The sequence below is a fragment of the Carlito syrichta genome, unplaced genomic scaffold (genome assembly GCF_000164805.1).
Source record: "Carlito syrichta isolate Samal-C Ts95f unplaced genomic scaffold, Tarsius_syrichta-2.0.1 Scaffold316807, whole genome shotgun sequence".
Classification (NCBI taxonomy): domain Eukaryota; kingdom Metazoa; phylum Chordata; class Mammalia; order Primates; family Tarsiidae; genus Carlito; species Carlito syrichta.
The window spans coordinates 1-7,522 of NW_007260903.1; the positions used below are offsets into that span (position 1 = coordinate 1).

Below are 7,522 nucleotides of genomic sequence, written 5' to 3' on the forward strand. Positions count from 1 at the left end.
ATAACATTGGGTTTAAGAGTTTGGAGGATTGGGTTGCTTTTGGAGGTGATATATTTAGTTTGTTTCATGAAGATTCTGTAGGCGTGGCATCTTTATATAGTGGTGGTAGTTGGCTTATAGGGGTTGCTGGTTGAACTTTATTTGTTACTATTTTTATTGTGCTTGAGATTACTCGGGGTTTTAGATAATGAGAAGGGTTCCAAGTATCATAGTAATGAGAAAGGATAAAAAGTATAGTTTAATTATACCTGATTGACTGGAGGTGATGGTGGATGTATGCATATGGACTATGGCTGTAGTTTTTGGTATTGTTTTTTCTAATCAGAGAAGGTCTAGAAGTGAGGATGCTGTATTTTGGCTTATATATATATTTATAAGGGGATATAGGCGGTGGGTTGTAATTGGAATAAAGCCTAGTAAATTGGAGAATAGAAGGGGTTGAGTAGGGCATTTTAGTTTAAGGAAATATGTGAGGTTATTGAGTTCTATAGCTAGTGTAAATCCTATGATAGTTACAGTAAGTGCTGAGAGTTTTAGATATAGTGGTATAGTTATTTGTGGAGTTATTATGGGAGGAATGGAGTGCGAGATGAGGAAACCCGCGAAGATGCTACCTAGGGCTAGGCGTTTAATGGGGTTGATTAAGAAGGGGTTATTTTTGTAGATGCTTGTTGAAGTTGGGAAACGGGGTTGGCCTAGGAGTGTAAAGAAGATGATGCGGGTGCTGTAAACGGCTGTTAAGGATGTGGCAAGTAGTGTGATAGAGAGGGCTCGGCGTTGGTGTATGAGGTATTGGCGGTTTCGATGATTAGATCTTTAGAGTAGAAGCCTGTGAGAAAGGGGGTGCCTGTGAGAGCAAGGCTCCCAATAAGCAATGAGGAGGAAGTGAAGGGTAGAGTTATAAGTAATTCTCCTATTTTGCGAATGTCTTGTTCATCATTTAAGCTATGGATAATAGATCCTGAACATATAAAGAGTATGGCTTTAAAGAAGGCGTGAGTGCAGATATGGAGAAATGCTAGATGGGGTTGATTAATTCCGATAGTTACTATTATAAGGCCCAGTTGACTAGAGGTAGAGAATGCGACGATTTTTTTAATGTTGTTTTGTGTTAAAGCACAGATTGCCGTGAAGAGGGTCGTAATGGCCCCTAGACATAGTGTTATAGTTTGAATTATCTTATTTGTCTCTAGAAGGGGATAAAATCGGGTTAGTAGAAACACTCCGGCTACTACTATAGTGCTTGAGTGGAGTAGAGCGGAGACTGGGGTTGGACCTTCTGTGGCAGAGGGAAGTCATGGATGGAGTCCAAATTGTGCGGATTTTCCTGCAGCCGCTAGAAGTAGACCTAATAAGGGAAGTGTGTTGGAGTTGGGGGTAGTAATAAAATTTTGTTGAAACTCTCATGAGTTGGAGTAAGTTAAGAATCATACTATTGCTAAGATAAAGCCGATATCTCCAATATGATTATAAAGGATTGCTTGTAGGGCTGCTGTGTTTGCATCTGTTCGTCCATATCATCATCCAATGAGGAGGAAGGATATAATACCTACTCCTTCTCAACCAATAAAAAGTTGGAATAGGTTATTAGCGGTAACTAAGATTAATATGGTGATGAGGAAAATTAATAAATACTTTAAAAAGCGGTTGATATGGGGGTCTGAATGCATATATCATGTTGAGAATTCTATGATGGATCATGTGACAAATAGGGCTACTGGTATAAAATTGTGGAGAAATACTCTATCTTGAAGCTTAGGCAAAATTTCATAGTTTGAATAGTCATTCAATGTCAGTTAGAAATAATGGGTCTCTTGGTTTATGTATAAAGATATGAATATTGGTATTAAGCTTGTTATGAATGCACAGGCAATAGAGTTATTTACGTAGTAAGGATATGTATGTATTTCATATTTTTCAGTTGTAATAATAAATGGGGTAATTAAGAGTATAAGTGATAGTAACATGGAGGATGAGAATAAATTTATTACTTTTATTTGGAGTTCACCAATTTGTCGGCTCCTAAGACCGATGGATTACTTCTATCCTTTAAAAGTAAGAAAGCCATATTGTTATATATGGGGGCATGAGTTAGCAGTTCTTGCATACTTTCTTGGTAAATAAGAAATTTTTGGGTTTCTATTATTAGACTCACAATCTAATGTTTTGTTTAAACTATATTTACAGTACATGGTTCCTATAATTAGTTTGGGGTTGGTAGATAGTAGGATTAGGGGTAGTAGGTGTATAACTATTAATGTGTTTTCTCGGGTGAAAGGGGGTTTAATGCTGTTGATGTGATATGTATATTTTCCTCGTTGTGTTATAGTTAGCATATAGTTTCCTGTATATGACAACCTCCATTACCCAGCGATCTGCTTCACTCTGCAGGATGCTGAGACAGTTCCTGGTGACCGAGAATTCCAGTTTTTTGGATATCAAGAGAAAGATGTCCATAATGTTATTTGGGAACTGGAATCCAAGATTCCTGGTTCCCCTTCACAAGACCTACACAAAATGTGGAATATTCCAAACACAGAACCTCAATTCCTACCTGCCCACCCACAAGAATTTTCTGTACTTTGACGTCACCTGAATCGAGGAATTTTGTACCAATATACCTTTTGATTTTGGGGAATATGACTATGGTCGTAGACGGTCCCAAGAAACAAAATGATTTCTAGGGCCAAATCCTTGATTACACCTAACAAGAGGACCAGAAAGATCCTGAGGATCTGGAATGTCAGATTTAGCATATCCACGGAGCAAGTAGCTCTGAAAATGTAGGGACCCTGAAGCCCAAATTGCTGATTAAACCTTATCTAGCGGCCCTGTAGATTCTGGAAAATGAGAACTCCTATAACAGGATTTCCTTTTAATTCTCAGTAAGATGCCCTGATGTTTCCTGTCAATTTGGATTCCAAATTCAGTATATCAAAAGACAGATACCCACAAGTTTCCTAGGTTCGTGGATTCCATGATTCCTGGTTACCATTAAAAGTACGTAGTAAACATTTTGCAATTGCAAAACCCTTGCCTCTGCTCAAAATAAAAAGAGACACGGAAGGGGAAGGATTACAGGGTTCACCTTAAGACAAGAGTTACATCCAATATGGAAAGAAGATTCTTTTTGTCCTGGAATCTGGCCTTAGTTGTTCTGAGGATCCTAACGGACTTTCAGTTCCCAATATCATTTACAACTTTTAAGAGGACCAGAATGTTGCTAGAGTCCTGAAATGACCGATTCATAATATCCGAATGCTAAATTGCTCTGAAACATTTGAGGAGCCTGAAAATCTGTTTCTTGTTTGTACCATAGCAGACAACCTGAGAATTTTTTGGATTGTAACAGAGGAACCATGTAAAAGAGATTTCTTAGTTCTCCTTAGCTAGAGAACATGTAGATTCTGCATTTGAGGTCTGCTATTACCTATATTCCAGCTTCTAAACACTGATTCTTCTTTAACCCACAACAGATGGCTTGTTGATTTTAAGGACTGAGGACTGCTATAACCCCGATTCTTTTTCACCCTTGGCAAGGGACTGTATGTTTTCCTGTATATTAGGACTCTCATTAGATACATCCAGCTTCGAAACTGATTCTTTTTAGAACTTTCCAAGATGCTCTGTAGATTTTTGGGATTGAGGACTCGTGTAACCCAGATTCCTTATTCTTTCTTAGCAAAAGGTCATGTAGTTGCCTGTAAATAAGGACTCCATTTTCCAGATTCATGCTCGAAAACACCATGATTCGTATTTAGCCCATAGTAAGATGACCTTAAGCTTTTTTGGGATTGAGGACCCGAGAAACACAGATTCCTTACTCTTACTTAGTATTAGGATGTGATGTTTCCTTTATGTGAGGAATCCCATTACCCAGATTCCTACTTGAAAAATGCGATTTGTGGTTACGTCTTAGGAAGATGGCCTGTAGTTTTTGGGATTGAGGACTCATATAAAGTAGATTCCTTGTATTTCCTTAGCATTATGACGTGTAGTTTCCTGTATATGACGACCTCCGTTACCCAGTTTCCTGCTTCACTCTGCAGGATACCGAGACAGTTCCTGGTGACCGAGAATTCCGATTTTTGGATGTCAAGAGAAAAACGTCCATAATATTCTTTGGGATCTGTAAAATCCAAGATTCCTGGTTCCCCGTCACAATACCACCCCAAAATATGGAATATTCCAAATCCAAAACGCAAATTCCTACCTGTTCACCCACAAAAATTTTCTGTACTTTGAGGTCTCCTGAATCAAGGAATTTTGTACCAATATACCGTTTGATTCTGGGGAATATGATTTTGGTCGTAGATGTTCCCAGGAAATAAAAGGATTTCTAAGGCCAAATCCTTGATTACAACTAACAAGAGGACCAGAAAGATCCTGAGGATATGTAATGACAGATTTAGCATATCCACGGAGCAAATAGCTCTGAAAATGTAGGGACCAAGAAGCCAAGAATGCTGATTAAAACTTATCACGAGGCCCTGTAGATTCTGGAAATGAGAACTCCTAGAACAGGATTTCCTTTTAAATTTCAGTAAGATGCCCTTATATATCCTGTCGATTTGGATTCCAAATTCAGTATATCAAAAGACAGATGTCCACAAGTTTCTTAGGTTCTTGGATTCCATGATTCCTGGTTGCCATTAAAAGTACGTAGTAAATATTTGGCAAGTGCAAAACCCTTGTCCCTTCTCAAAATAAAAAGAGACTTGGAAGGGGAAGGATTACAGGGTTCACCGTAAGACGAGAGTTACATCCACATATGGCAAGGAGATTCTTTTTGTCCTGGAATCTGGCATTAGTTGCTCTGAGGAACCTAACGGACTTGCAGTTCCCAATACCATTTACAACTTTTAAGAGGCCAGAATGTTGCTGGAGTTCTGAAATCACCGATTCATAATATCTGGATGCTAAATTGCTCTGAAACATTTGGGGAGCTCGAAGATCTGTTTCTTGTTTGTCCTATAGCATACAACCTGGGAATTTTCTGCATTGAGGGCACGTACAACAGTGATTCTTTATTCGTACTTAGTTGGATGTCATGTATTGTCCTGTATGTGAGGACTCTCTTTCCCTTGATTTTTGTTGCAAAACCTTAAGTCTTGTTAGCCCTTATAAGTAGTCATGTAAATTTTTTGATAGAGTAACTGTGGAAAACAGATTTCTTCTCTTTTCTTAGCAAGAGGCCATGTAGTTTCCTGTATATGATGATTGCTATTACCCACATTCATGCCTCGAATCCCTGATTCTTCTTTAGCCGTCAGTAAGATGCCCTGTAGATTTTCAGGCCTGAGGACTCATATAACCCAGATTCCTTATTTTTAGCAACAGCCGTGCAGTTACCTGTATATGAGTACTTCGGTTCACAGATACATGCGTTGAAAGCTTGATTCTTGTTTAGATCTTAGGAAGAAGCCGTATACTTTTTTGGAGTTTGAGAAAATATTTCAACCACATTCCTTATTCTTTCTTAGGAAAAGTCAGTGCATTTGCCTGTATATGAGCATTTCATTTTCCTAGTTTATGCTTCAAAAATCCAAATTCGTGTTCAGCCCTTACCAAGAGACCCTGAAGTTTTATTGGGATGGAGGACACGTGTCAACGAGATTCCATATTCTCCTTTAGCAATAGATAGTGCAGTTTCCTGTATATTAGGACTCCCATTATCCAGATTCTTACTCCCAAAACGTGAATGATGGTTATCTCTTAGCAAGACGGTCTGTAGGTTTTTGGGATGGAGGCCTCATGTAACCAAGATTCCTTACTCTTCCGTAGCAACAGGTCGTGTAGTGTTCTGTATATGAGTACTCCCATTACTGAAACTCCAGCTTCATTCTCAGCTAGACGCCAAGATATTTCCTGGTGATGGAATTCCATTTTCTTAGATGTCAAGAGATAGAGTTCCATAAAGTTCTTGAGGAATTGGAACCCAACATTCCTGGTCCCTTTTCAAAAGACACACTAAAAATGTGGCGACATAGAATCCTAGACTGCTGATTAAACCTTATCAAGAGACTTTGTAGATTTAGGCGATTGAGAACTCCAAGAACCAGATTCCCTTTCCGTTCTCAGCAAGATGCCCTGAATTTCCCTGTCCATGTGGATTCCAAAACTCTGTGTACAAAAATGGAGATGCCCAGATGTTTCCTAGGGACATGGAATCCATGGATCCTGCTTACATTTTAATAATTTATACTAAATATTTGGCAACTGCCAAACTCTCGGCCCCTCTACAAATAAAGTACATAGGAAATTTAAAGATTACCAAATTCATCTTAAGACCAAAGTTACATCCAAATAGGGCAATATGATACTTTTTTCCCGGGAATCTGGCCTTAATTGTCCCAAGGAACTTAAGGGGTTTGTACTACCAGATACACAATTACAACTCCCAAGAGGACCAGAATGTTGCTGGAGTCCTGAAAAGACTGATTCATAGTACCCACAAGCCAAATATCTCTGAAACATGAGACGAGCTCGAAGCCTTGATTCTTGTTCAGCAAGACACCCTGAGAATTTTTCGGATTGTGGACTAGTGTATCACAGATTCCTTATTTTTCTTTACTGAGGGGCCATGTAATGTCCTGTATATGAGGCCTCACTTTCCCCAGAATCCTGTTTGGAATCGCTGATTCTTGTTTTGCCATTAACAAGAGGTCATGTAGATATTGTGACGGAGTAACGGTGTGAAAGAGGTTTCTTAGTTCTCCTTAGCTAGAGATTATGTAGATTCTGCATAGGAGGACTGCTATTACCTATGTTCCAGCTTTAAAACACTGATTCTTGTTTAGCCAACAGCAGATGGCCTGTTGATTTTAAGGATTGAGGACTGCTATAACCCCGATTCTTTTTCTTCCTTGGCATGGGGCTGTGTATTTTCCTGTATATTAGGACTCTCATTAGATAGATCCTGCTTCGAAACTCTGATTCTTTTTAGAACTTTCCAAGGTGCTCTGTAGATTTTTGGGATTGAGGACTCATGTAACCCAGATTCCTTATTCATTCTTAGCAAAAGATCATATAGTTGCCTGTAAATTAGGACTCCATTTTCCAGATTCATGCTCGAATACACCATGATTCATGTTTTGCCAAAAGCAAGATGTCCTTAAGCTTTTTTGGGATTGAGGACGTGAGTAACGCAGATTCCTTATTCTAACTTAGCAATAGGCAGTGAAGTTGCCTGTGTGTGAGGACTCCCATTTCCCAGATTCCTACAACAACATCCTGAATTGTAGTTATGTCTTAGGAAGATGGCCTGTAGCTTTTGTAATTGAGGACTCATATACGGAAGATACCTAATACTTCCTTAACAATAGGTTGTGTGGATTCCTGTATATGATGACCTCCATTACCCAGCTACCTGCTTCACTCTGCAGGATGTCGAGACAGTTCCAGGTGACCGAGACTTCCAATTTTTGAATATCAAGAGAAAGACGTCCATAATGTTCTTTGGGAACTTCTATCCAAGATTCCTGGTTCCCCATCACAAGACCTCCTCAAAATGTGGAATATG

General features: G+C 39.0%; 1 pseudogene; it reads right to left on the reverse strand.

The window, feature by feature from the left end:
* Positions 1 to 176: 176 nt before the first annotated feature.
* On the reverse strand, positions 177 to 1,967 carry LOC110594635 (annotated as a pseudogene).
* Positions 1,968 to 7,522: the final 5,555 nt, after the last annotated feature.